The 26437-nt window shown below is 44.4% G+C and overlaps 1 long non-coding RNA gene across 1 annotated transcript; it reads right to left on the minus strand.

Moving 5' to 3' along the window:
• Nucleotides 1–14483: 14483 nt before the first annotated feature.
• LOC311248676 lies at nucleotides 14484–26220 on the minus strand. Its single transcript, XR_014620970.1, has 3 exons — nucleotides 26154–26220; nucleotides 21001–21059; nucleotides 14484–14596 (listed from the first exon to the last, which is right to left on the minus strand). It is a non-coding gene; the product is annotated as an uncharacterized lncRNA (long non-coding RNA).
• Nucleotides 26221–26437: the final 217 nt, after the last annotated feature.

Consider the following 26437-nt stretch of genomic DNA (forward strand, 5'->3'; position numbering starts at 1 on the left):
CTCCCTAGCCTTCAATAAACCCTGATTCTCCCACACCCTAACTCACACACTCCCATGCAATTTTATCCTGCCCCCTCCCCCTTGTATCTCTTCTTGTGCTCCTCTGTCCTCTGTGTGCTATATTGTACTTTGTGCTTCCCTATCCATGTGTACTGTTGTCCTATTCCCTGAATGTACTGTCTTGTCCTGCTGTGCCTTTTTGTATTTTTTGTATTTTATATTATGACATTTTATGCTTTGATTGTACAGCACTTTGGTTGGCTCTTGAGTTCTTAAACGTGCTTCATAAATAAATGACTTGACTTGACTTATATTCAAGTCGTAGCATATTTCTCTCATGTTTTAGACTAACCCGGATTCGTTACTTTGTTTTCCCAGTGTTTTGTTCTTTTGTTTTTCTAACCGGCGTTGTCTTCTCTCTCCTTCAAGGATACCCCCACCCCCGGAAATCACTGTGTCGCTTCCCACGCGCTCGCTCTCCCCCACTTGCATCTCTGGCCTTCTCCCCCGTTCCTCACGGATGGACAAACTCCCTGGATATTCCCCCTCCCTCTGTTACTGGACTGGTTAGTACACACAAACGAACAACAGCCCTGCACATCTACATATTACACCACATTAGTTTTACACGCTAGACACACGCATCCATACACATACGATAAACTGTCTTACACACCTCATTCACATTTTCGCCGCTGGCATCCACACACTCCCCCCACTTAGGTCCTGTTAGTATAGGTTTGTTTATTCCCCTTGTATTCCATTTTATTAAATTTGGTTTATTTATACATCTGTCTCCTGTGTCTCTCTGTTCTGGGGTACTGCCACATTTGACCACTTTGTTTGACCATAACAACATTTGCACTCTGGTTGGGTGTTGTATTGTACTTGTGCTGTAATCTAATCGAATTGTGATCAGTCACAAATCGATTCTGTGCTACCTATTGAATACAAGGATCAACACAGCAGAGATGCAACAGCAGACCCTCTTTCTTATTTCCATTTTATGCTTCTCCTCTCATTGAGACAGATATAATTTATTTGATTCGCACGGAACTGTTTTTGTAACACATATGAGGAATACGGTTCCCTACTCCCCTCTTGTTACAAAATGCCTTTGTAGACTACCCGTCTTCATCCCAACTGTTTTTTTCTCTCCTTATGATAGTCTTTTAGGCGTATCCAGGTGTCTAGTGTCCTTCTTTTAGGTTTTTACAGGACAGCCTTTATAAAATAACTTTGTCATTTAGGATACACGACTGCTGCATTTTTACACTCTCCTAATGTTTGACCCCATTTGTATTTTTTAAACCAATACGTTTCTTATACCTTCCCATTGCCTACTTTTAGTTTTGGCAAGGGCATGGTTTGTCTTCCCTATTCAGCCATTCTCTGCTACCTTGTCAGTTTTTATTTATGGCTGTTTGCATTTGAACCCACCTGCTTCATATATTGTAACCTATTCTACCAGAGTTTCTGGTTTATTCTCTTCTCTTTTTTGGTCTTAGGGCCAATAGGCGGTCAATTGATCAGGGCTACGCTCTCGCTTTGCCTATTAGTCCAATAAAAAATTGCTTGCCTGGATAAATAAAGGTCAAATAAAAAAATTTAAATAAAAGATGTGGAACCCACATGATATATAATGCTAGTTATGTAGTATAACTAATAATATGAATGCGGGCAAAGCAGCTTTTTTCTAGTACTACAGAAGGTAGTTTCAGGCTACTCCCCCTGTGTATATACTAGCTGGGGGTGTGCATAGCCCTGGTCTGAGAGAGGTGCATTAGTACATTATTTCAGCTGGTGCGCTATTGTCACACAGAGCTGTCCAATAGGCGAGATGCTTTTCCTGCATTCATATAACTAGAGTTATACTACATCGGTTTGTTGAACTACTTGTGTGCTATGTTGAGTCCCCCTTGTGGTGTCCAGAGGATGAGGCAGGCACATTGAACACACTGTCTGACTGGACGTTTAATCTAGTTAATAGATAATAGCTGTTGTTTTGCATAGAAACAGTTTTTTCTTCCAACATGGAGGACAAATTGGCATTCTAAACCGTCTGCAACAGCCCTCATCTATCGACTCCAGAATATAGGCATACCGCCTGGTGGAGATTTGTGCTCTACTGAGCATACTCTATTAGTTAGAACAGTAGTTATTTCATAACCCTATTTATATGATTGGGCACTTGGACTACACTTGGATGCATTTAGCGCACACTGAATTATGCACCTATCACTGGCCAGGGCACCCACCACCTGCAGCATACTCATAGGGTGTAGTGGTTCAGACCCCCTCCTCTCCTGCTCAGATAGTGTAGTGGTTCAGACCCCTCCTCTCCTCTCCTCTCAGACTCAGATAGTGTAGTGGTTCAGACCCCTCCTCTCCTCTCCTGCTCAGATAGTGTAGTGGTTCAGACCCCTCCTCTCCTGCTCAGACTCAGATAGTGTAGTGGTTCAGACCCCCTCCTCTCCTCTCAGACTCAGATAGTGTAGTGGTTCAGACCCCTCCTCTCCTCTCAGACTCAGATAGTGTAGTAGTTCAGACCCCTCCTCTCCTCTCAGACTCAGATAGTGTAGTGGTTCAGACCCCTCCTCTCCTCTCAGACTCAGATAGTGTAGTGGTTCAGACCCCTCCTCTCCTCTCCTGCTCAGATAGTGTAGTGGTTCAGACCCCTCCTCTCCTCTCAGACTCAGATAGTGTAGTGGTTCAGACCCCTCCTCTCCTCTCAGACTCAGATAGTGTAGTGGTTCAGACCCCTCCTCTCCTCTCCTGCTCAGATAGTGTAGTGGTTCAGACCCCTCCTCTCCTCTCCTGCTCAGATAGTGTAGTGGTTCAGACCCCTCCTCTCCTGCTCAGACTCAGATAGTGTAGTGGTTCAGACCCCTCCTCTCCTGCTCAGACTCAGATAGTTAGTGGTTCAGACCCCTCCTCTCCTCTCAGACTCAGATAGTGTAGTGGTTCAGACCCCTCCTCTCCTCTCCTGCTCAGACTCAGATAGTGTAGTGGTTCAGACCCCTCCTCTCCTCTCAGGTGGTTCAGACCCCTCCTCTGTACCCTTGTTGGCCTAGAATCAAATCATGCCAGTCTTGCTCAAGATAAATTACTAAGGGGAGTGGATTATCATCTCTTTATTTACCAATCAATTTATGCATGGTAAATGAGGCATAATATGTCAGTGGTTTATTTCAACTGTGGTCATTTGTGTGTGTGTGTGTGTGTGTGTGTGTGTGTGTGTGTGTGTGTGTGTGTGTGTGTGTGTGTGTGTGTGTGTGTGTGTGTGTGTGTGTGTGTGTGTGTGTGTGTGTGTGTGTGTGTGTGTGTGTATGTGTGTTTGTGAGAGATTGAAAGTGGAAGTAAGTTAACACAAGCTACATAATGTTTATTTCATTGATTGTGGCTAAATAGATGGCTTCTTTCAGTTCATACCTGTAAATTGTAAGGTAGTTAACCCATAGAGAAGTTTAGGTGACTATTTGAGCCCAGGATTCAGCCATGAAGTGAGAATAGCATAACATATCAACCAATGAGCATAATAAGAATAATTACATTATAGATAACATTGTCCAATAAACATAGCAAGAAAATATTTTATTAAACAGAAATCCTTGATTGGCACACACAATGTCACTGGGCCAAGTCTGCCAGCGATCACACACTCCCAAATACATTCACCCCAGGCACAGGAAGAGAGTACACAAGGCACTTGTAACTAAAATGGCTTCGGATATACTCCCAGTATGAATCAAAATAGAGATAATTGTTTAAGGTAAAGGAATACACAACTTATTTCCTCTCTCTTTCAGATGTAAAACCTGAGATGGTTTCCACTGCCTACCCGCCCCCCTCCCTCACTAAACCTATGTGAGAGCGCCAACATCAGCCAACCACCTTGGCACAAATAAAAGACATATATGGGCACATATATATGTATAATATGTATAATATGATTAGCACAACTGTTTTAAAGACAAAGAAACACCCACATTTCCATGTACACAGGTTTACATAGGTAATAATGAAGCATCATTGATTGTCATTGTTGCAAAAGATACAGGTTGAAACGACTGATTATAAATTTAAACATATCATTGATTACAAGTAATTTACTGAACTAATTTACTAAACTCCTTCTAACCATACAAAATGTCATTGCTTGCTAAAATTATACATGGTTTAGTCTTGTGTAGTCATACCTCTAAAATGTATCATGTCAAGAAACACAAACTGATTGTTAATCAAATCTGACAATAGTGTCTGAGAATGTTTCCCATCAAATGATTCCTCAAACGTAAACCATCCTATTTATTTTCAACTGATGGCAATTTTTTTTTTTTTTTTTTTTGACAAATGTTTTTTATTTTCCCTTTTTTAACATGATCAAATGATCATTTAACATGATCAAATAATTATTATAATATTTTTTACTTCGCTTTGAAATATTATAGTGAAATATTTTGCACTGCATTTATCTTGTTGAAATCCTCCAACAGGCTCTTTTTTGACTGGTTTGCACACCAATAATACAGTGCAATAATAGAATAGTAGAATAGATAGTAAAATTATGCAATAGAATGGCCAGAGTAAAATAGTGCTACAGTACAATCAACAGCGGGGTGTATTAGAAGGCTATGGTGAAGAGGTACGTTTTTAGCTTATTTCTGAAAATATTAAGAGATCTAGCTTCCCTAATGTCCATAGGTAGTGTGTTCCATAACTTTGGTGCATAGTTAGCAAAGGCTGCATCCCTGATTTTCTTTAGACTGTGGCTTGGAACCTTCAATAGACCAGTAGTAGATGATCGCAATGTTTATACTTTGTATATAAGGAGGAGGACCTTGAAATCAATTCTAAATGTTACCAGAAGCCAGTGTAGGTTACTTACTTGTAACTTCGGGTTTGATCCAAGGAGTAAGTTGCCCCATATTGCTCTGTAACATTTCTCTTTTTGTTATAGGACCGACTAGTAGGATTTCAGTTTTGCCCTCATTTAATTTTAGGAAGTTGTTCGTCATCCATTTGTTTATTGCTAAGAGACAGGCGGAAATGGAGTTTATAGCTGTGTGATCATTTGGTTCAGCGGAGATGTACAATTGTGTGTCATCTGCGTAACTATGGAAACATACACTGTGCTTTCTAATGATGTCTCCTCAATGTTCAATGTTCAATGCAAGAGCAAGTAAAGCTCTTTAAACTTTAAGTATGACTAAATGCTTTCTTTACTATATATATAGTAACTGTTCCAAAATGCATAGATTTCTATGTATTTTAGGGGTTTGGGTGGCTAGCTCTTTTTAATATAAATGTCAAATTGTTTTATTTATTTCATAGATTTCTATGCATTTCAGGAGTTTGGGGGGCTGGCTCCCCAAAATAATTAAATAACATAACCCTAACCTAACCCTAAAACCGAAATAAAGTTAAAAAAAAATAGTTACAAAATCCACCCATTTTCGCCCACAAACCGGCCAAAACCGGCCAAATTTTTTTCGTGGTCGCGCTACGCGCTCCCGCTTCATACTTTTTGGTGCCCTTCTGTGCCCTACTGAAGTGCTGGGTCTAGATACGCCCCTGGGCAAAGGTTGATATTTGACATCTTGGTTTTGTAGATGACCACTGCACAGATCATGCCAACAGCAGCTAGAAGACATCCAGCCAAGAATACCAGGTACATGTTCAAATTGGTCACTAGAGGAAAGAAAAACACAAGTTCAGCTCAGCATCGTCAAAGGTCTTGAGAGCCAAGCAAAGCTAGTAAACAACCATTTTATTCTTGTTTCTAATTCCTGGTGTCCATAAGACAAGATTTACCTGTGGTTGCAGACGTCTTTCTCAGGCGCAGGGGACCCTGGGAAATGAAGTGGCTTGTAGTCTGGATGGCGGCCTCTCTCTTGCCACGATGATGCTGCCGACCATTAGAAGAAGGAGAGCATCCCTGAGAGCACCTGGAGTTGGGCTCCCCAGCTTCACACACCATGACCGTACAGCTGATGTAAACCTTTAGTGGGCGTCGGTAAACCATCAGACTCACAGTAAATGCAGAAGGACTCTCTGAATTTTATTTCAAAGATAGATTTACATTTTATAAAAGCAGAGTTGAGGGCAGACCACACAAAGAAAAACTTCAAGCTGAAATCATTAGATTGAGCAATCATAGATATCACAGCATATAGGCTATTTGGTAGCATGATGGATAGATCTTTAACTAAAATTACAATTTCTATGTAGTAATTTGCTCCATCATATCTACAGAAAATGTATTTACCTGGTCATACAATCCAATGAATTTGAAGGCCTCCATTCCGAACCTGAAATATTTCTTGTGGCTGGAGGAATAGACGTTAACCGTCTGGTCCATGATACACCTGGTAAAAGGAATACAAAATTCAGATTGGATATTGAAAGAAAGATGTTAGCCGAAATAACGAGTCTATTAGGGACATTCTAACCTAACAACATGACACTGACTTTCATAAACAAAACAGTAGTCCATCAGTTACTGTATCTGTATTTACCCATTTTCTATGATGGGGTAGACTGGCGAGTAGTTGGGAGTATCATATGGTGCAGCACTGCAGGACTCCACAAACAGCTCGGTTTCGTTGAGTGTAGACGTGGCATCTATCTCCATGTAAATCTTTTCCCCCACATCAAACTCCAATGGGTAGTCACTGGGATCAATTATTTGGTTAAAATGGTTGTCGCGGAAGAACTCAAACCGGTAGGTGAATGTACCAAAGCCTTTCTCCTTGACCGTGACATTGCTCCTGTGCACGGAGAAGCCCAAGGACACATTTCCCCGCTTGCTGTACTGGCAGCAGAACTTCACTTCCACATGGTTTCTCCTGGTGATGATGTCAGTGTTGTTGTCAATGCTGGTGATTTCATTCTTGAAGTTAAGGTTATCGACATCCTCCTGCAATGAAAGAAGTTAATCACGTAAGCAGTGCTTATGGTGACACTGCTGCTGAACAGAGCAACCATAAAAGAACAGGCTGCTCCCAGACTAAAAAAACCCATCACTTTCATTGTTTTTCTTGTGAGTTCAAAAACAGTATTCTGGGTGTAACGGAGTTGATTGTGATTCCACTTGCCAAGGTAACTAATAACCAATAGAATAGTGTTTACTTTGTTCTAAGGATTCTCATTGGCTGGTCGGCGTTTCCTTGTGAGCTACTACACCAGTGTTTACGTTAGTGGTATCATTACAAGAGGAATACTGGATGTTATTAGTTTCAAGTTTCTTTAATAGTTGTCATACAGCAAAAGGCCGCTATTTGGACGGGCCAAAATGTATGCAGCAAAGGAAAATGGCGGCTTATCCCTGCCTAAACTAGATTGGTATCACTATGCATTCTCGCTCTCCCAGCTCTCCAAACTGAATCACTCTTCTGAGGAGGCACCTGCTTGGGTCAGGATGGAGGAGGAAATGATATATCCCTCATCTCTGGAATCCTTCCTGACACAATCAGACAGACCTATACCTTTTAAAAACCCTTTAATGGCATTTATCAGGGAAACTTGGAATCAATCGCACAGAATGATGATGATAGCCCATATTGAACTACGAGAGCCTCTATATGGTATAATAAGAAACTAAAGATTGGTAAGAAATCAGTCATATGGGACGATTGGATTAAAAGGGGGATACATGTACTAGGTGATATAGCCGGGGAGGATGGGGTTTTGCCTTTTGAGGATATTAAAGAGGATTTTGATATAGATAATAAAAACTTTTATAAATTCCTACAGATTAGACATTGTATATCGTCATCAATAGGAGGACCAAAGTGTGGCCCGATTACTGCAATTCAAGAAATATTCTATAAAGGATGGCGTAGGAAAGGCGGTGCGTCAAGATTTTATGATGTTATAAGAGAATACAATGCACCCAAATTGGCGGGTCTGAGATTGAGCTGGGAGAACGATGTACGTGAGGATATTACTGAGGAAATGTGGGAGAAACTGGTGTCCAAATGGAGTAAATTATCTAGGGAGGCGCAATCACAACTTATTTTTTACAAAGTGTTGAACAGAAGCTATTGGACGCCTAGTAAACTGGCCAGACTGAAATTAAGGGACAGTGACATCTGCTGGAGATGTGAGAAGGAGACAGGCACTTTACTGCACATGCTGTACGAATGTGAGAAGGTCCGGAAAATGTGGGATCAAATTGTGATATTCCTAAGTAAGGTTCTGAATGTGAAGATAAATAACGCCCCAATGGCATGTGTTTTGGGTATAGTACCGAAAGGGATTAAACTGCCTAAATACCGGGGAATGTGGTATAGAATGGCCATGATATCAGGATGTAGAATTGCATTACGACATTGGAAATCACCTGTTGATATTACTTTTAAAGAATGGATGGAACTAATGTTCCGGACAGCATCATATGAAAGGGTGACGTATAGAGTCGCAGGGAGAGAGGATATTTTCGCTGAGGTATGGGACAGTTTTCTACACCTGACTGAACGGTCTGGGGACAAATGATTAAGGTGGGATTACAATATTATCAAGGATGAATATGAAAAAGGGGATTTGATCTGATGGTACTTGTGCTTTATAATGTATTGTGTATATATGTACATGTATTTTATGTCTGGATGGTGTGTCTATGGAACGGTCACTGTCTCTATCACACTCACATGTGCGCAGGTATAGCCGCATACAAGTATCTAGGATACACATATTCATATGTGTACATAATAGGTTTACACACACTCATATACACAAGGATAAGGTATACACGTCAGGGGCACACATACATGCACATACTCAATTATAGGAAATAGGCATACACACACCTACATATACACATAGTTGAAATATAAGCTTTCACTGACACATAAGGGGGATACACATGTATATAGGAGACACACACATACGTAGCTGAGACGCACATATATATACACATCTGAGATGTACACTCACATAGGGGGCAGAGGCACACATGGATACGAGACACACACAAGAGATAGGAGTACAGTCACATACCAGGAAGATGCACACACACACATATGAGGCATGTACACATGCTTACGTGATACACGTACCCACATACATGTGTTGGAGACATGCGTGCATGCATGTTATCATGCACAACTGCATGTGTCTGGGGCGCTTTCTCTCACATGCAATATGGAGAAGGGTGGCATCCCGATAGAGGATGCAGCACATACCTGCTCGAAGGTAGTTCGGTCTACATGCAAGGTATATATATCAGGGATGTATACGCATAATGTATAGTATAGTATGTTTCTTTTTTCGTAAGTCTTTTTTTATTTTCCATGTCAGTTGTTAATGTATTTGTATGAGTCCTTTACATGTTTTGTATGTTCTTACAAAAAAGAAAAAGGCAAATCCTGGAAATTGCATATGATGATGTGGAAAGAGATGTTTTGAATATTGGAGAGATTTGTGCAAAAAATATCAATAAAAAAAAAAAAATAGTTGCCATACAGAAGTACAGAATACTTTTATACAAAATGCTTCTTACTGTTACGCTCCAGAGACTGTGCTAGACAAGATAAGTATCAATAACATAGTATAGCATGTAAATTAGAAGTAGAAAATGAGGTCACAGTGTTCAGTATAGACATATGTACAATGTTCGATGCAGAATAGACGTAACTGAGTTACCATATAATATACAATACTATGCAGTGTACTAATATACAATACTATATAGTGCAAAGCAGAAATGGGATGAGGTACAATTTAGGTACAATTTACAGTAAGGTGTACGAGTTGTAGTGCAATCCTTTATCAATAAATATAAAGTGTGGGGAGTGGGTGCTACAGTGTGTTTGTTTAAAGTGAGTGTGTGCTATAAAGTGTGGGGAGTGGGTGCTACAGTGTGTTTGTTTAAAGTGAGTGTGTGCGTGTGGATGTGTGTGCTATGTGCGTTTGATGGTTGTTGTGTAGTGTTCATTGTTCGTTGAGCAGCCTGATGGCCTGGGGATAGAAGCTTCTTCTGAGTCTTTCTGTGCTCGCCTTGAGACTCCGGTATCGCTTGCCTGACCGCAGCAGTTCAAAGAGGCAGTTGTTCGGGTGACTGGAGTCCTTAATGATTCTCTTAGCCTTGCCCCTGCACCGCTTGTTGTAAATGTTCTGGAGGGTGGGGAGCCCCCCTCCAATTGTGCGTTCGGCTGAACGCGTCACTCTTTGTAGTCTGCTTCGGTCTTGTGCAGTGCTATTCCCAAACCAGGAGGTGATGTTGCCAGTCAGGATGCTCTCTATTGTACATGAGTAGAAGTTCTTAAGGATCTTCTGACTGACTTGGAACTTCCTTAGGCGCCTGAGGAAGTAGAGGCGTTGTCGTGCCTTCTTCACAACACTGTCAATGTGTGTGGTCCATGTCAAGTCCTCGGATATGTAGGCTCCGAGGTACTTAAAGCTGTTCACTCTCTCAACCGGTGCCCCGTCGATGCTGAGGGGGCTGTAGTCCTTGACCCCCGACCTTCTGAAGTCCACAATCATCTCTTTTGTTTAGCTGACATTCAGGGAGAGGCTGTTTTCCTGGCACCATCCCGCCAGGACCTTGACCTCATCCAGGTAGGCCCTCTCGTCGTTTGCAGAGATCAGGCCCACCACCACTGTGTCGTCAGCAAATTTGATGATTGTGTTGCTACTCCGCTGAGCCACACAGTCGTGTGTGTACAGGGAGTAGAGGAGGGGACTCAGAACACAGCCCTGGGGGGCCCCTATGTTGAGGGTGATGGATGAGGAGGTGCAGTTGCCTGCTCTCACCACCTGGGGTCTGCCCGTCAGGAAGTCCAAGACCCACTGGCAGAGGTCATAGTTCAAGCCCAGGTCCCTGAGCTTGGCTATGAGTTTGGAGGGGACTATGGTATTGAATGCCGAGCTGTAGTCGATGAATAGCATTCTCACATAGTTCCCCTTCCTCTTGTCCAGGTATTATAATCATTACACAATAATTATCCAATCCACGTTTGTCTATTATCCAGAATAAATCACCAAAGACCAAGAAGCAAGTGTCTGTCGTTAATAAAAAAAATAATAATGTAAAAGCACAACACAAATAAAAGTTAGTTAGAATGGTGCCGTGATCGTGCTTCTGTAATCGTCATCGAGTGAGGGATTCGCCGCATTCCAGAAGTTTATTGCACATTCACCACAAGGTGACAATATTGGTTAATTTATCAGATTGAAAACAAGTTTGTGTTTTCTCTCTTGCAGCTGGGTCAGCACTAGCACATTACCGCACATACGGGGGGGGAGATGATGATTTAGAGTCCATTTATAAGAGTGTGTGCGAAGAAATGAGGATGGAGACTGAAGTTGTAATGCAGAACACACAGAAGCTTTCCCCTTACGACGATCTGTTTCATGCAGAAACTTGTTGGCGGCAAAGTTGAGGTGAGGGCTATGGGTGGATGGCTTGTTTGTTGAGTTAGAAGATTTTGCCATGACTATTACAGGAAGGAGTGTTAAAAATTATGTGCGTATGGGAACGAAAATAGAACACTTTCTATGCATTATTGATAAATGAGGGCCCAGGACATTTATAACAAGCGTTGCAGGGCCAAGGCTAAGAGAATAACAAAAGACTCTAGTCACCCAAACAACTGCCTCATTGAACTGCTGCGGTCAGGCAAGCGCTACCGGAGTCTCATGGCAAGTACAGAGAGACTCAGAAGGAGCTTCTATCTCCAGGCCGCGTCTATGCCAAATACAACGCCGTTCGGTTTCCGGGTTCCTCTGATTGCCCACTAAGCCCACGTGACCGCGCGCTAGCACGGCCCCCTTATCGCCCACTCTCGCGCTGTGAAGCGGAAGAGCCAGCGGGGGCGAGGCGTTGGTTTCTCAACAAACACCCGTTGGAGGAGTAGTGGGGGAGAAATGAATGAATGAATGAAAACTTTATTTAACAGATTGCAGACCAGAGAAAGACGTTTGTCTTGTTTACATCAGGGTCCCCCATTTTCAATTCATATTGACATTTATGACATACACAACATACATGACATTAACTGTCTGACGAGCACAGAGTTGCCAGTCGATAATTCTTGCTATTTAAAAATATTCCTCTCCTTCTCCCCCACTACTCCTCCAACGGGTGTTTGTGCGACCATGTCGACCTGAACAATGGGGGATTAATAAGAACGAGCCGCCTCGGAAGAAGACGGCCGCTGCTGCTGGAGCTGGACCGAGTCAGCGGCGCACGGAGCCGGGGAGAAACCACCGCCTTGCCCCCGCTGGCTCTTCCGCTTCACAGCGCAAGAGTGGGCGATAAGGGGGGCATGCTAGCGCGTGGTCACGTGGGCTTAGTGGCCAATCAGAGGAACCCGGAAACCGAACAGCGTTGTATTTGGCATAGACGCCTCCAGGCCATCAGGATGCTCAATGACTCTATATGTAACAACCCATCATCTACACTCATTGCGCACACATCCACATGCACACACTCACTTTTAAACAAACACTCACCTTATTAACACTCACTTTAGACACTTTTATTTGTACACAATCTATTTATTAGATTAAATTAATTCATACCTCATTTGCATTTGCACCTTACCTTAAAGTTCTGTACCTCACTGTCTGCATTTGTACCTCACTGTTTACACATTTTTACTCACTGTACCTAGATTGTAATTAGGCTGTACTTTAGATTGTATATTGTATTGTATATTGTATATTCCTTTTTTACTTACTTGTTTTACTGTATGAAGCTTCAAGCACACTCTCAGGGGCTCATACAGAACCAAGCATTTCACCGTTAAGTACATGTATTTTATTGTGACAACTAATAAACAAACTTGAAACTTGAACTTGATACAGTATACACTTTGACTGCTGTTTTGATAGGGTTAGGGTCTTTACTCTTGGCTACATTTGAAAGAAAAACGCTACATTAAATAATACAGACTGTATTAATCTATTTATGACGTGAAATAAATCTCATGCTCAAGGGGTTAAACATCGACGACTATGTGAACTATGATAAGTATGTCCAGCTCTTGTGGAAGGATCTGGAGGAAACTATGGTAATAAAGCACAAGTCACTGTGGTCAAGCAGTTGAGGAGGCATGCTGACATCTGTTGAAGTTGGTGACTGGGTGTTGTTTTCCCAACAAGGGAGAGCATGGTAAACGAAAGCTTTCTGAACGGTGGGAGAACATCATCTACCGTGTTGTTGGGATGAATGCTGACAGCCACACTTTCAGGATTCAGCATTCAGCACCTTTCTTATGTAAGGAGTTCTTAAATTGTGCCTATTATGTAGGGTGCTTCTATTGTTTCCTGTAATACATTAGATATTATAATATTGTGCTTTTTATTGTAAGGTGGAAGGGAGGAGTGGAGGGTGGGGGGATGGGGCTTTTTATGACTGTATTCTTGTTTTTTGTATTCTTTGTACTCTTACTGTATATCACTGTTTTGTACTGTATGTGTTTTTTGTGTGTATGTGTTAATTCAGGGATGTCCGATATTATCGGCCTACCGATATTGGCATACAAATGTGATATCGGAAAATATCGGTATCGGTTTTCAAATTGTTTTATTTATTATTATTATTATTATTTTTTACATTTATTTAACCTTTATTTACCCAGGCAAGCAAGTAAGAACAAATTATTATTTTATTTATTGTCAAAGTATGCATAATGTTGTGTTAATTACACAACAAGAGATATGTAATGGATAATGTATAGCTACGAGGTCATTGTCGCAAAATAATTGACCGACACGGAGTTTAAAATACCGAGGCGCCTCGCCAAGGTGTTTTAAACGTCAGTGAAGGTCAATTATTTTGCGACAATGACCGAGTATAGGCTATACATTATCCCGCTTATTACATGGCTAACTTACAATATACCAAATTTTTTACACCATCGACAAGACGAGATCAAATGCAGACGCAGTTCTGTTCTGTCGCTCCCGCTGTCATCGCCGGCAGCTTCGCCAGCAGCCAGCAGGTGTGTCTGATTGCACTGATGTCAGTGGGCTTGATTGGTCCAGCTGCGCACAGCGGTCATTATTGCTCGGCAGAGGTCCGTTATCGAGTAATAACGGACCTCTGACGAGCGCTATTGACCAATCACAATCAAGCATTTAGACGAATGTTAAAACGCCATGTAATAAGTAATGTTAATTACCTGAAATTATTCCGTTTTTTGGGGGGGGAAACCCTGCATATATCGGTATCGGTTGATATCGGTTGATATCGGTATCGGAAATTAAGATTTGGACAATATCGGTATATCGGTATCGGTAAAAAAGCCAATATCGAGCATCCCTTAATGGTCTAGGACTATATATGCACACTGTACATGCACACTGTCCTTTTCATAAACCAAATAAACTAAACTAAACTAAGGAACGCTTGTAAATCATGAAACAAGAAGCCTAATAGAAAGAGTGAATAACAGTACCTCGATCTGGGTGCCACAAGCATTGAGGGGGAAGACAGCGATGATATGAGTGCTGTTGGAGTGGGTCTGGAGGCTGCAGACTGTGTTACTGGGGTCACTGAGACGCAGGTGATCTTCATCAAGTCCTCGGAATGACACTTTGGTCACCTCTACTGTCATGGTGTTCTCCTTGCAAATCACATGTGCTTCAACTGGAATAACAAATATCACATTGTGGCATCTATTCCAAATTGTGATCCTTTTTATTTTTATAAACTGTCTAAGCTACAATATGGAATTCACCATTCTTTGCTCATCACAACTTCATTCACAGGGATGTTTCTTTTTCAATTAATAATGTAAACAACCATATTACAGCCTCAAAAGCCTTGTAAAACTCATGTTTTGCTGTCACGTGCAGCCCAGGCTATAGAGACTGTTATATACTCGTACTGGCATCGCGTCCCGCTCTTAAGCCATACCGAGATATACCTCATCTCATGTACCTAGTGTACTCCATCAATGAATAAAAACCAATACACCCAGCACCTGCCAGGCCCCGCCCTACTGACGTACTATATAGTACTAGGCGTGGTCACCACTCACTCCTCCTCTATTTTCGTTTCCATCATAGCGGATGTGTGCACCCTATGCAACTAGTTGATATGAAAAGTTTAGAGAAATTAGGTTGAGTGCTTACCAAAGATTTGCCTACCCCTGAAATCTTCGCGGCATGTTCTGGCGGCGCTCGTATGGGTTCTGCGACTCTGCAGCGGGATGCATTTCGATGCATCTCAGCGTCGAGTTCTGTAGTCTCCTTGTCTTGTTGACAGCAGACAGAGGGACAGCGTGTGAGGTGTAGCTATCGAGCTACCTCACACAAGGTAGGACTTGCGCCACTAGGCATTATCGCTGGTGTTAGTAAATGCTGCTTGTTGTGAGTTGTATATCTGCGCCAGGGGCAGGATGTTTGGGTAAACGTCCCTCTGAGGTGGACGTTTCCCAGGCTGTCCTGGAGCGTGCTGCTAATACTAAATGCTATAAATGCTGGGTCACTGTTCTACTGTTCCCCGCTGTGGGATGTCACTAGGCATGACAATGCTGGCGTTTGTGATGTGCTCGAGTTGTCCCGAGAGACAACCGAGTTGTGTATTGGCGCAAGCGGCGGGATATCTGGGTAAACGTTGTTGTTTTCCCCGTTATCCTGGAGCGCGCGGCTAACGCTATGCTATATTGGGATACTGTCTCCCTGCTACGGGAATGTCTGTATATACTACAGTCTTCCCTCCTCTCAACCATTCATGCTGACGGTCAATCGGTGTCTACTGGGGGAGTATTGCGGGGGGGGCTTTGTTTACCTTTCATGGGTAAATGGGCTGAGGTCTAGGGCTGGTGTGCTGTTGTGAATATTATGAATGAATGCGGGACTGGTTCTCTCTGGTCCGCATCCCCTTAACGTTGTGTGCATGGGCTTGCCCATTCTACAGTATATTCGTGGTGTTAGTTCATTTATTCATTAACCCCTTCATGGTGCACACCACAGTGGAGGTTGCTGGTTGCAACCACCACTGGTGCTCCGTGTTAGCATCAGTCCTTTGCTTTTGAGATGTTGAAACAGTGTCCCGCCCGGCCGACGCCATGAGGTGGGTTGGCCCGGCGAGTGGCTGGTGGGCTGCTAAAGCCTGTACCGCCACGGTATGGAATTGGCAGCGATTAGTAACTGTGTTCGAATTGCTGTTTTTTCTATCAAGAAATGGTGGCGGGGCCTTGAGGGCCAGCCGACGTCGACACATCGCGCAAGGTTGTTGACGTTATTAGCTTTGACCTAGCCGCAAGCTATAACCGCTCAGGGCTCCCCTCTCCGCAGAGGACCTTGGTCTTCCGCTGGAGCGCGGGCGGTATTTGTCCTAGGCCCCACACCGCCTCACACCGCGCAGCCAGAAGAAGAGAGAGCACGGCCTCGTCAGCGGCGATGACGAGGCCCTCGACAGGCGGCCATGTTTTCCCCCGTCAGAGGTATCCTGGGCGTTGAATCGACAGGTGTCCACAAGGCCGACAGCCTTGGCGGCCGAGGGATCGGCCATGTTGGATGAGCTCGGCTTGGAATATACAAGCCGTCGCCGTCCTGCCGCGAGCAGCCCGCTCTCCGATCACTCCCTCCCCCAACACCAGCGGAAAAGGGGCTCTGATTGTTTCCTTTGGCTGCGGGCCGCGTGCCTTCGTTGAAGCGCGTGCGGCCCCACTTTTCGCGTCTCATGGGGACAGGGGCTGACACCCAGTTGATGGCTGAGCCTGGGTCTGTCCGTGAGAATGTTGTGCTATCAAGCGGCTCCCACACCATAAGCTGTGTTTGGTTGAGCCTGGTGTTACGTCTGTCAACTATAAGTGTTGTCAGCAGGGGGGCTCGAAACCTTTTTGAGGCACACAGTGCGGGCTTCCCCGACCTCGCCTTCGCCAGGCCAGGTATCATGTTGGTGCCTCCCACTCCTGAAAGATTGGCAGTGGTCTCGCAGGCGTGCGTGATTTGGGTGGTAGTAATATCACTGCAGGGCTACGGTGTGTAGGAACTCATGGGGGCCTCACACCTTGCATGTCCGGCTGCAGAACAACTCCTCAGCATGTTCTGGAGGGGTGTTCAGTGGGGGTGCTTTTGTCACCTAGACTGATGTCAGCTTCCCCCGTATCAAACCGGCCCTTTCTGTCGGGGTCCCCCCTTGGGTGCGATTGCCTCGTGGGTAGTGTCAGGGTCAGATGTCCCGACACGTAACGCTCTGCTCGCACGGGTCCAGGGTTGGCTACGCACAGCGGGTGGGACCGGGCCGTCTATCTACAGTTCCTAGCGGACCTGCGCCACATAGCGGCGGGTGCGTTGGGAGTGTCATCACATATGGCCACAGCAGTACCATATGTCGAGGTGGATGGAGAGAACGCTGAGGCGGGGACTTGTTACACAACCCCACCCGTTTTCGGGTTTGGTACAGACCCTATTGTCAGGGTCACCAGCATACTGTCACACTGTCAGGTAGGGGTCTGGTTCTCCTCCATAGACCTGTAGGATGCGTATTCGCATCCCCGATCTTCCGTCCTTACCTACGCTTCCTTTGCAGGGTTAGCGTATGAGTACCAGAGGCTGCCGTTCGGCTTTTCTCTGGCTCCCTGCATCTTCACCAAGTGCGTGGAGGCCGCACTGGGGCCTCTGCGTCGTCAGGGGTTACGAAGTGTATTCTCCCCTGACGACATTCTGGTCCTTGGCGGTCAAGGTGGATCGTCAGGTCTCGTATCAGGCAGGTTCCTACCAGCCTGGGGTTTGCTGTAGACTGGAAGTGGAGTACTCCTCTTCCCAGTCAACGGGTGGAGTGCTATGGGCATCCCTCTCAGAGCGCGTTGTCGACACGCTCGGGAGGTTCCGTCCTAGGACGGTTACGGCGCTGTCCGTGATACGCCTGCTCGGTATGATGGCATCTGCTCATTCCGTGGTCCCTCTTGGCCTCCTCTTCACCCCAGGAGGGGGTTACGGAGATGGGTTTTCCAGTATGGAAATAGACCCGGTGAGAGGCAAGTGGAAGCGGTTAAGGTTCCCGTGTCAGTACTGGGGGACCTCGCCCCTGGGGAGGGCCTGGGGTCCTCACCAGGGGGGTCCCCATGGGCAGTAGGCTGTCACACGTCACGTTTTTCACCTACGCCTCCCTCGCTGGAGACGCATGGGGCCAACGCAGTAGGGGGCAGCTGGCAAGCCATGCTGCCCGGTCTGCGCTACGTTCAATGTGTTGGTATTGAAAGCGGTCCTTCTGGTCCTCAAACGGTGTTGATCAGGACGGACAATACAAGTTTCTCAAGTTTCTTTAATAGTTGTCATACAGAAGTACAGAATACTTTCATACAAAATGCTTCTTACTGTTACGCTCCAGAGACTGTGCTAGACAAGATAGTATCAAATAACATAGTATAGCATGTAAATTAGAATTAGAAAATGAGGTCACAGTGTTCAGTATAGACATATGTACAATGTTCGATGCAGAATAGACGTAACTGAGTTACCATATAATATACAATACTATGCAGTGTACTAATGTACAATATTATATAGTGCAAAGCAGAAATGCAGAAATGGGATGAGGTACAATTTAGGTACAATTTACAGTAAGGTGTACGAGTTGTAGTGCAATCCTTCATCAATACATATAAAGTGTGGGGAGTGGGTGCTACAGTGTGTTTGTTTAAAGTGAGTGTGTGCTATAAAGTGTGGGGAGTGGGTGCTACAGTGTGTTTGTTTAAAGTGAGTGTGTGCGTGTGGATGTGTGTGCTACGTGCGTTTGATGGTTGTTGTTGTGTAGTGTTCATTGTTCGTTAAGCAGCCTGATGGCCTGGGGATAGAAGCTTCTTCTGAGTCTTTCTGTGCTCGCCTTGAGACTCCGGTATCGCTTGCCTGACCGCAGCAGTTCAAAGAGGCAGTTGTTCGGGTGGCTCGAGTCCTTAATAATTCTCTTAGCCTTCCCCCTGCACCGCTTGTTGTAAATGTTCTGGAGGGTGGGGAGCCCCCCTCCGATTGTGCGTCAGTGTCGTATATTGACAGACAGGGAGGAGTACGCTCCCCCCATCTGCACCGGGCGGCGGGCGGCTGGCTATGGGCGTTCTCCATCTGCGCGGCCTGAGGGCTCTCCACATCCCCCGCAGGGTGAATGTGGGTACAGGTGTAATGTCGCGGGGCGGTCCTCACCCTGACGGGTGGGGATTACGTCCGGACATAGTCAGGCAGGTCTGGGACCGATGCCGTGCCGCCTGGGATTCTTTCCCCATACATCTGTTAGGTCAGTTGTTGGGGCGGGTACGTTGAGGAGCGCAGGTCCTTGATCCTGATTGCGCCGGACCGGGGCGCAGCTGTGTGGTTCCCGGTCCTGATCCAGCTCTTGGTATCCCGTCATGGCCTGTTCCTTGGTCATCGCGGGCCCTCTCTCAAGCGCACGGGTCTCTGTGTTAGTTCCCTGTGCTGGGCCAGCTGCTGGTGGGTTGGCTGGTGAGAGGGTGAGTCTGGAGAGGATGGATCCTTCTGTGGTTGGTACCATCCGGAACGTGCATGCTCCCTCCACTATCGCGGGTTACGCGGGTAGGTGGCGTATTTTCCAAGAGTGGTGTAAGGCCACCCTCTTGTGAAGCATTTCCTGCTTGGCGTTCGACGCCTTAAGCCGGTGAAACGTTCTTTGGCTCCGAGCTGGGATCTTCAATCGGTTGTCCTTGGCCCCGTTTGAGCCTCTTGAGCAAGCGCTGTTGGAACGGCTGTGTTCTTGCTGGCCATCACCTCCGCTAAACGCGTGGGTGTGCTTTGTGCTCTCTCGGTACGGCCAGAGTGCCTGTCTTTTCGTTCCGATAGCGGTGCCACTCTGCGGCCTAATCCAGCCTTCGTGCCTAAAAATATCCGGAGTGCTTTCCGCTCCAGGGATATTATGGTTCAGGCGTTTCATCCGCCTCCTCACGCTAGTGAGTTGGAGGCGGGCCTTCACCTGTCATGTCCGGTCCGGGCTTTGGGGGTTTACCTCAGCCGTACTCAGGGCCTCAGGGCTACCGATCAGCTCTTGTCTGTTACGGTGGCTCTCGTGCTGGTAAGGCACTGTCGAAACAGCGCCTGTCCCATTGGTTGTGCGAGGGCATTGCCCTTTGCTACACGTTGGCCGGGCTGGCTCCCCCTGGGGGCGTCAGGGCGCACTCCACTCATGGGGTGGCGGCCTCTGCCGCTCTCCGGGGTGGGGCCTCGGTGGAGGACATCTGTGCTGCGGCTTCATGGTCCTCACCGGGTCCCTTCGTAAGGTTTTACCTCATGGACATGACCGGGGGTTCTGTCTCCCAGGCGGTTCTGAGGTCTGTGGCCTCTCCTGCTTCCCGTCCTTTGGTGGGGTAGCAGGCGTGTGTGGGTGTGGGCCACAATGTGTTGTGTCACACGTGGTTCCGCCTGTGCTGTGCGTTCAAGAGGTTCTAGTTCCCTATTGTTCGCACTCGGGTGGAGTTGACTGCCGTCCCCTCTTCATTAGGAAGAGTGGGGTGACGGGACTCCCCTCCCCCCTGATGTGGGCTTACGGGTCCTCAGGGGGTGCATTTGTCGGGCCTCGCGTCCGCTCTACCCCATATCTCAGTATGGCTTAAGAGCGGGACGCGATGCCAGTACGAGTATATAATATATAACGAGTTATATGAGTAATGGCTCAGCGTGCCCTGAGTTCCCTTGGGGAAACTTTTCTTTGGAAACGATTTTCCGAGGAAGAGTGGGTGGTGACCACGCCTAGTACTATATAGTACGTCAGTAGGGCGGGGCCTGGCAGGTGCTGGGTGTATTGGTTTTTATTCGTTGATGGAGTACACTAGGTACATGAGATGAGGTATATCTCGGTATGGCTTAAGAGCGGGACGCTTAGCCAGTACTCATATAACTAGGTTATATACATAACCTGTCGTTAGCATTAGTGAATCAGGAAGAGGTTGAATGGGATTTTGCCATCAACTTCCACTTCTCTTGTGATTAGGACCCAAAACCATTGGCTATCTAGAACTTACACACTCATTTAATGCTTTAGGATGCAATGATAATTTTTTACACAACTTGCCAGATCTAAACAATATCACTTACTGTTTTTCCGCCCAACCTCAACCAAAACACATCTCATCTCGGACTGATAGATGTCAGACCTGAGAAAAATATACAAATATCACTACACATCAGACTCAACCACAGACACAATTGTGTGGAATGGGCTCATTATTTAGTGGTTGAGTATAGTCCACACGGTCCTCATCATGTAGTGGTTGAGTCCACAAGGTTCTCATTGCTGGACTGTGTGAAATGAGGACCACGTAGATAAGTTCATAAATTAGTTAATCAACTTACTTTAACCCCTTAAGCCCGACGGAATTAATATCTTGTCATAAATAGATCAATACAGTCCTGGGTCAGTCCGGGGTCTGATAAATAGATCAATACAGTTTTCAAATGTAGCCAAGAGTAAAGACCCTAATCCTATCAAAGATTTATATTTTCAGCACTACGTTTGTTTACCAATGTATTTAACTGTTATTAGCGAAATATGAGTTTATAAATATCTCTGTGCATCCCGGCGGATATCGGATGAATTAGACGCAAGGAAATAATGCGTCATGAAACCGTTGTAGTCCTAAGAGAGAGGAGACCCAGGGCTTTCGATGGACATCGACATTTCACAAAACTACAATACCCAGCTCACACCAGGCTCTGTCAAAGCTGTTGAAAATATTATTTGCGAAAAACTCTTACGTTATTTCCGTGATTATATCTCAAGAGTCAAATAAACCTGAACGTTATTGCCATAAAATACAACATAGTTTGTTTCTTTACCTTTATTTGAACGTCTCGAAAAAAATTGCAAAATTCTGTACTGTATCTACAAAACCCCCTGTAAATCATCTGCCCTTTATTAATTTGCTTTGCTTGATTTTTTTTACCCATTGTCTCTACCTTTACCATCCCCCCTTGTCTACCCCCTCCTTCCCCTTCCTAGCTCACCTTAACATCCGGTCACCCCTCCTCTCTCCTTCACCCTTAAATAAATCTGTGTTAACTAAGTCTATATTTGACTGAGTACATTCTTAGCTCCGGTTAAATTCTTCCACAGTCTTAAGATGTGGTCAAGGTTTATTGTACTTTCTGTTTTTCTGTAAAAATTTACTGAATTGATTTTGACTAAATTCACAACTTCAACTCTTATCTATTGATTCATATATTAATACTTTTTATATAAATAAAATGTCTTTTAGTCATTTTCTTTTTTTCTTTTTTTTTTACATTTGTTGTCCTCTGCTATTACAAACACTGGGTGGACATTCCCAGGAAAATCATCTGGCACACAGGAAGGGATACGTTTTATGTCACGTTTTACCATGAATCAATTATCACCAGTGTTGTGCAAGTTACTGAAAAATAGTAGTTACCATTAATAGTTACTTAATTTCAAAAGTAACTCAGTTACTTCACTGATTACTTACACCAAAAAGTAATGTGTTAGTGTGAAAAGTAACTTTTTAGTTACTTAAAAAACTAAAACAACATTATTTCAATCGCTTGAATGTGGTCAATCTCACCAGCAATGACATTGTACGTGTGCCTACCCTTTATCCTTTTACAGGCCAATGCAGCTTTCTGACATTGTAAAGTAGTGGGGTTTATCCAGTGAGATGTTATCCCGAGGAAGCCTTTGTTGTGGACGGACCAAATGTCTGTGGTGGTCGAGATGTAGTCCAGACTGTCCAGCCCCTCAAACCTTTCTTTAGCTAATTTTCCATTTTTGTATGAGTGGGATGAGTCCGGGTCTTTAGCGTCAGACTCAGCTACTAGCTTCGTTGAAGCATGTTCTTTCTCCTGGTGCTTCAACAGATTTGAATTGCTGTTTTGGGCAGTAGATAGGATCTTTGAGCCAAGTCACAATTTACATTTAACTAAAACGTTCTTTTCTTTGTGCTCGACAAAAGAGAAATAGTAAGAATATCTCCATGTGTAAAAACTTGACTTAGTGGGCGCCGCCATGACAGTCTAGACTAGAGTAAACACAAACATGCCCACAACGTGTCTCTGCATGTGACACAGGAGTCAGGACTGTGCTGCAGCTCGCTACCACTCGCCAATCTACATAAAAATAACACAGTCACGTCATTTAGTAACAGTAATTGAGTTACTGAATTAAAAAAGTTATGCGTTAGAGTACTAGTTAGTTACTGCCAAAAGTAATGGCGTTACTGTAACACGTTACTTTTAAGTTTGTAACGAGTTAGTCCCAACACTGATTATCACCAATAGATGTTGCCAAAATGTGGATATTGCAGATATCTATACTATTTTAAAACTGACCTCATCATGGTTATTTGAGATTGCTAGTAGATTACCACTTTAACCATGACCTCATCATGGCAATTTGAGATTGCTAACAGATCTTGTATCTCAATGGGACTTCCTGGTTAAAATAAAGGTTAAATAAAAAATAAAGAATTACCACTTTAACCATGACTTCTCCATGGCTATTTGAGATTGCTAGCAGCTTGCCAGGCTATTCACTACATCAGTAGCTCTCAACTGTTGAGACGGTTCGCAAACCTCAAATTGATATGCATTACAGTACGACCCCATTTAATACAAATTTCTCTCAGGGACCCCCATCTGAGAAGATGGTTATTGTTAGAAATGATCAATAAAATAGTTTCCCCATAACTATCCTATCATATTGTAGTTGAGGACAGTGGAGGGATAACTATCTGAATAGTCATTCTTTATACACTCTCATCAAGTTGACTTCTAGGCAACTAAATAATAGTGAAATCAGAATGTTTAATGGGCACCCCCTAGAACCCCCTCAAGGTTGCCTGGGGGTCCCTGGATCCATGTTGAGAACCACTGCACTACATAATAACCACTTTCTTACCAGTATGATCCTCCAACTCATACAAACATCTATAATACACTCCCAACTTGCCTACAGAGACAGTATTCAGAGAAACACATACAGATGCAGCACTCAAAAATCAAACCTCTCCTGCGCATCTGCTGCTCCTCTCCTGCTCATCTCCCGCTCCTCTCCTGCCTCTCCTGCTGTGATTTTGTGACCCCCATTTCACACCTCCACTGCCTCCCACAGGCTGGGGAGATTTTCATCTTAAATTTGTATTCGTCCCAAATGTCCCAGCTCCATCCGATTCCTTAGCTTTTTTCACTCTTTACTTATCATGCATTGCAACCAGGGCTTGACATTAACTTTTTGGCTCACTAGCCACTGTGGCTAGTGGTTTTCCAAAGTCACTAGCCACTCAGCATTTTCACCAGCCAAAAATCCCCACACACACCGATCATAACCCAACAATGGTAATAATGTGATTATTAAAATGGACATGTGAAAATGGGCTCCAGACTAACTTTTTTCACCACCAGGAGAGACCTCCTCCAATGTACAGTTTCTACGTCAAATGTATACACTCTTTTCTGGACACTTTTTGTATCACAAACAGTACTGTATTGCAAATCTGGTATGTCATAAATGTATAGATGTAGCAGTACTGTCTATCTGTATGTCGTGTGTGTCATATATGTTATAATGAATTGAAAATGGGGGACCCTGATGTAAACAAGACGAAAGTCTTTCTCTGGTCTGCATCCCCTTAACAATTGTATGTATTGAGCCGTACTGTATTGTACCCATTCTGCAATCTGTTAATACAATTTTCAATCAATCAATCAATCAATCAGAGAGAGAGAGAGAGAGAGAGAGAGAGAGAGAGAGAGAGAGAGAGAGAGAGAGAGAGAGAGAGAGAGAGAGAGAGACAGAGAGAGAGACAGAGAGAGAGACAGAGAGAGAGGGAGAGAGACAGAGAGAGAGACAGAGACAGACAGAGAGAGAGAGAGAGAGAGAGAGAGAGAGAGAGAGAGAGAGAGAGAGAGAGAGAGAGAGAGAGAGAGAGAGAGAGAGGGGGGGGGGGGAGAGAGCGCGCGTAGGTTCTAGGTTGAATCAATTGATGAACAATGTCGCCGTTGGAACGTTTCATTATAAGCGTCTTGCAAGTTGCAACGCTGGTTAAGATATGAAAATACTTGCCAGTAGTGTAGCATTAGCCATTAGCTAGCTTACTTACAGAGACTTGTGGAGGTTGTAGGCAGCTGTGTTCAACGAGCCTGCCAGCTTGACTGGCAGAAAACGGGTCCATAAATGAACGACGGCGCGACTCAGTGTGAAAATAACTTTGAAGAGAGGTTTCAGGTTTCACCACCTGTTTTTTTTGTTTATTCCGTCATTCAGCATCAGGGGTGATGATCAGAGCCAATCAGAGGCAGATCAGGGCTGGTCTTTGCATAATGAACGTGTTATAGCCAATCAAAGGCAGAGATTTATTTTTATTTTTAGAACGCACATGGCCACAGGGAAAAACACACACACATGAACACACACACATACACACACACACATACACACAGACAGACAGACCTTTAAGCCACTAGCCACTGGGGCGGGTAGAATGACAGAGGTACACGCCACAGGGGAATTCTACCCGCATCTGGCGGGTGGGCAGGTGCCAATATCAAGCCCTGATTGCAACACTAATATATGGTCAGTACCCCAAGTCAGACTGCCCATATACAAATTATCTTGGGGGTCTGAGGGCAGTAGCCACTGACCCCCTCCCTGGGGAAGCACTTAAGTTAAGTACCCTCCCTTTGTTCACGTTTAGACCCAGCCACCAGCCCCCGAAAATTAACACCTGAGTGCTAGTCTTAAGTGGCACAAGCAGCACACAAGCAGCACACAAGCAGCACACAAGCAGCAGAATTGGTTTGATTTTTGAGTGCTGCATCTGTATGAGTGCATGCTTACCAACTGTTTCACCTGTTTTATAGCAACACTACTATCACCGACATCTAAGAAGGGAGATCCCCCCTTGAACGGCCCTTCTAAAGTGTCTCTCCTCCAAATTGCCTGTGGTGCATTTTTTCCTATTGCTAGCTTTTAGTGAGTTTTTCCTTACCTTCGCGTGGGGTATGTCTGGGAGTGTTGCATTCATTTATTTTATTTATAAAAAAGAATTTGGACTTTATAGTGTTTTTGTTTTGTTCTTGATTTATTGTGATGTTTCTTCTTGACTTGTTTAAAGAAGACGTATCCGGCCCATGGGGACATTAACGTGTGTTGTCGGGCCTTACAAATACATTTGATTTGATTTGATTTGAAAAAAAATTCTAGACACAATGTAGAAAGAAAGAAGAAGGTAACTTACTGTGCAGAAACTGTGGGATTGTAGCTGTGGTGGTGACTGGCTGGAGATGGACTGGGCACGCCGTTCCTGAGTCATTAGAAAATACATCTATTATAAACCTTGTGTTTTTTACTTTTTTTATATGATTGAATAAGAACAGCTATTCCCTACAATCATATTGTTAAGGCCTATTTATTTATTTGCATTTACAAAAAAAATTGCAGATTGGCAGAAGGGGCATTATTGCAATTTGACATTAATGCTTCTTAACACTAGCACAGCCATGGAGAAAATGACACTAATTA

The sequence above is a fragment of the Notolepis coatsorum genome (genome assembly GCF_963971535.1).
Source record: "Notolepis coatsorum genome assembly, contig: SCAFFOLD_664, whole genome shotgun sequence".
Classification (NCBI taxonomy): domain Eukaryota; kingdom Metazoa; phylum Chordata; class Actinopteri; order Aulopiformes; family Paralepididae; genus Notolepis; species Notolepis coatsorum.